The following is a 4,969-nucleotide window of genomic DNA, read 5'->3' on the forward strand; positions in this document are numbered from 1 at the left end:
GTTTTTTAACATGTAGAATAATGGACTTTGAAAACAACAACCACAGATTTTAAGGCAGAAAACTGGCAGCTCTTTGCCAGAATTTTACTGTAAAAATAACAGTGGTACTGTTTTTACATTGACAGTAACGCACTGTAAAAACGACCGTAAATTTTACAGTAAAAAAAAAACTACCAGCTCAGTCACCAGAATTTACCTTAAAAATAGAAGTGGTACTGTTTTTCCATTTACAGTGACACTGTAAAAATGACCGTCTGTAGGTTTTACGGTAAAAAAAAAAACAACAACTGGCAGCTCAGTCACCAGAATTTTAAATGGTAAACAAACATACTTGCAGAGCCCTTTTCTACCTTCAAGGAACTCAAAGCGCTTTGACACTATTTCCACATTCACACACGCATTCACACACTGATGGTGGGAGCTGCCATGCAAGTCCCTAACCACAGGTCATCAGGAGCAAGGGTGAAGTGTCTTGCTCAAGGACACAACGGACGTGACTATAATGGCAGAAGGTGGGTATCAAACCAGGAACCCTCAAGTTGCTGGCACGACCGCTCTACCAACTAAGCCAAGCTGGATGTAACAATGAAACTGGTACCATTTTTCTATTTACTGTACCATTTTTCTATTTAATCTAAGACACTGTAAAAAAAAGACAATAGATTTTCCTATAAAAACTGTCAGCTCATTCGCCAACATTTTTCAGGAAAAAATAACAGTCGTACCGTTTCTTCATACACGGTAACGCACCGTAAAAACGAGTGTAGATTTTGCCTTTAAAAAATGCCAGCTTAGTCACCAGAATTTTACCATCAAAATGTTAGTGGCACCATTTTTAAATTTGCGATAACGCACTATAAAAACAACTGGAGATTTTATGGTAAAAAAAAAAAAAAACACCGGAATTTTACTGTAAAAATAACAATGGTATCGTTTTTAGAGTCACAGTAACGCACTGTAAAAAAATGTGAGCGCAGTCGCCAGAATTTTGCATTAAAAATAACAGTGGTACTGTTTTTTTTCACAGGAGCACTGTAGCACACAACTGTTAAAATAACTGTATATTTTATGGTAAAAAACAACAACTGGCAGCTCAGTCGCCAGAATTTTACTGTAAAATATTTTTTTTTCTTCTAGTCACAGTAATGCACTATGAAAAAAACAATTGCATATTTTACAGTAAAAAACTGGTAGCTGAGTTGCCAGCATTTTACCGTAAAAACAACAGCAGTACCGTTTTTCCATTTACAGTAACACTGTAAAAACGACAGTAGATGTTTTAATTTCAGTTTTTTAAAATCCTATTTCCTTTTGGGATATGTGTGTTCTATTATTCCATATGATCGTAGATTGCTGGATTTATTACTATGGAAATCCCCAAAGCATGTCTGGCAGTTAAAAGCCGTCCAACAAAGTCTCACAGAGTTTTTGGGCCGGGCAGTGTATGTAACATATTAAACATAGCAAAGCATCTATTCCTCCACAACGTACATACAGTATAATGTATTGTTCTTCTTGTTGATTACTCTCTAAAGGATTCATGTATGAAACTCCCAGGTGAGAGGTGACCAACATTTTTCCATCGAAAGCTGCATACTGAAAAATCTAAAGATGCGTTTACAGTTTGTTACACAGTAGTACCGCAATTTACGAGCTTAATTGTTTCTTTGACGGAGCTCTTAACTCAAAACACTTGTATCTCAAATCAGTCACTGGTGCTTGCCCCCTCCCTAAACAGCACCATCTTAACACTTAACATGCATTTTAAAAAGAAAAACAAACTTTTAGATAATAAATATTGTATAAAAACAATACAAAGGAATGTACTACTAACAACTATATCAGTTTTATGAAGCAATGTAATAATAATGTACAGCATTTACCTTGGAGAATGGACTCTCCTTCCAGCTGCTTCACCCTCAAACACACCATCAGCATCTTATCCATATTCTATGGCTAAACATCTGCCGTTTGTATATTATTTTAACTTTTTTAGCTGTTGATAGACTCATTCTGTTTCAGTATGGTGCAGACGAGCAGTGATACGTTCAAATTGCATCACCAAGTTGACGACACTCTGTCATGTTTTTGATGATTTGTTTCTCCAATTCAATGAATATCGTCCACTTCTTCTTCTCAGCACTGTCCTTCAGACTCACTTACAAGGTACAAAACAAAGTTATGTCCATCTCTAGCTATAAGCTGATGATAGTGAGTAAGACCAGATGTTTTGGTCGGATCTAATGAGGTGACATTTGCTACACCAATCAAAGGCGGGGATGCTTGCAACTCAAATTTTTGCTTGCTGCTTAAAGCATAGCGATTAGCAAAGAAACAGCTCTTTTCTCAAAACAGTCTTAAGAGGCACTCTTACTACTCATACTAAGGCATGCCGATTTTCCCTGGTCAGTAATAACATTCTGATAATGGAACGCTGCTTTGCTCAGACCTTTCCTGTACTTGATATCTTCCAGATGACTGTCATTCATAAGATAATAAGGAGATCATCGTTGACTTCAGGAAGCACCAGTCCAGCCACGCTCCACTCTTCATCAACGGCACAGCGGTGGAGATGGTAACTACACAGCAATTTAGCTATTTGCTGTGTAGTTAAATCAGTGAGGCTGTAAACTCACTGCTAACGTTATAACCATAGACATCTTATAAGGGTACGCAGCATTGAGCGCTACTGCCTACTGGCGCTGACGAGACGCGGGGCCGCCATCTTGGAGTGGTGATCCGCTCCACTCAGTGCAATTCATTAGGCAGGAGCAATGAACTGTAGCGCATTTAATTTATCTTACCTCACTGAATACCACTGATTTTCACGCGTTTTTTTTGTCATACGTGTAGCTATGATAAAGGACACATGTTCTTTATTATTCATAGTTTGCTTAACAATAATTGAATATTCTTATATGCTATAAATGACCAGACGTCCGAGATCAAAACCGGTAATAGAATCCCGGAGAAGGGGGAAAAAAACGGTCAGCTATTTTTAAGTTGAAGAAACAATATGATTAGGTTATATATACATGCGTATAACCTACATAAACAATGTATGAATACATTAGATATCTATATATCTTTTAGACTGTATCTCTGTTGCTGCAGCAGCAGAGAGTTTATTCTGTCTTGACACTTTGTATTGATATTTTGTATTACATTCTTCCCTTAAATGATAATGTTTACAGTGATTGTTTTCTATGTATTTATTATGTATGTCGCTTTGGATAAAAGCGTCTGCCAAATACTTAAACATAAACATATATAAACACCTGAAAATCTTTATATCAGCTAAAACCACCAATCTGTTTCACTGGATTCAGAATAAAACCAAATTCTGTCTTACCCAACAATGTTAGTATTTGAATATTGTTACTTGAAGACTTATTCCTGGTTACAATTATACTGTTAAGAAAGTATTGTCTTATATTTTGCCTAAAATGTGAATGCATCATAATCAGTGGCGGCTGGTGAATTTTGTTTTAGGTGGGGCTGAAAGTTTGTAAACCAAACCCCTATAGGGGCGTCATCCTCCCCCAGAAGATTTCTTTGTGATTTTCACATACAAATATTGAAGATCTTTGCTCTTTCTCAACTCTGTGGTAATATTCTTTTTATAAAATACAACCAATAGTACGTTAATGTTAAATCTTACTTGTGAAAAGTAATCCCCCGATTCCTATTTTCAACAGTCCGCTCATATGAGCAGGAAAACGCTGAACACCAGCCCGGCATCTTTGTTTTCTACCTGGCAACTGTCAGTTTAGGCTGCTCGCCGGCTCCTCATCACCACTTCAAGATGGCGGCCAAATTGCTCGCGTCACAATGCTGCGTCTACTTATAAGATGTTTATGGTTATAACGTCATTGCAAACACGGCAATCTGTTGCGTCCACTGCAGTTTGCTACCTTATTCATACTTTTTGTCAAGTGATTTTTTTTAAGCAGGGTTGCATGAGGTACCTACACGTAACGTTACGTTAGTCAATGTATCACACACAGTAACGTAACGTTAGACGGTGGTCAGCAGCACCGCGTATTTTAGCCACCTACAAAAAGACAAACATAGTCAAATAAAGCTCAGTTAAAATGTATACTATATTAAGAATATGTGTACATATTACATAGGGCCCTGACATCTAAAAAGTACAACTCTGTTAATTGTTATGTTCATGAATTTGTTATGTTTTTCATGTGTACGCACACATCAACACACATACAGTATGAGATGAGATCAATGAGATAAGGTAAGAACAGGATAAAAACTGCTGTGGAACTAGTTACAATGCAATATGCCATGGAAGTACAATGTTAACACTTTTGTGCAAATAAGTACAGTTGCACTTGTTTTTTCAAGTGTGTTTATTCTGTAAAGGAATGAGTTAAATGTTTAAAATGACTGGTTAATAGTGCTATTATGAAGTGCTATGTCAGCACTATTTTTTCCCCTGCAATTTCAAATGCACTTGTTTAATAAATAAATACAGCGTTTTAAAAGCATACACAATCTTTGTAAATATATTAGTCTGTGGTTAAAAGGACTTGAAAGGACTCGAAACTCAAAATGCAGGACTTGAGACTTTCCAGTCTTGACATTGGACTTGACTCGGGACTTGCTTGTCTTGACTCGGGACTTGACTCGAGACTTGAGGGCAAAGACTTGAGACTTACTTGTGACTTGCAAAACAATGACTTGGTCCCACCTCTGCAACGGACTGATCAATGTATCCTGGCATAAAACAATAGATTCAGTTATAATTTTACGCATTTTATATTTTGCAGACAAAATGGTAAAAAGCCACACATAGTTGAGAAAACAGTACAACTGTATACTTGTTTTCACTATATGGGCCAGTAATCACAAGCCTCTGCCCCAAGCAGTACACACACACACACACCACCACCACCGCTCCACCCGAACCCCCCTCATGGAGCACAGATCATATGCTGCACCTTGCAGCAAC

The sequence above is a fragment of the Nerophis lumbriciformis genome, linkage group LG12 (assembly GCF_033978685.3).
Source record: "Nerophis lumbriciformis linkage group LG12, RoL_Nlum_v2.1, whole genome shotgun sequence".
In the NCBI taxonomy this organism is placed as follows: domain Eukaryota; kingdom Metazoa; phylum Chordata; class Actinopteri; order Syngnathiformes; family Syngnathidae; genus Nerophis; species Nerophis lumbriciformis.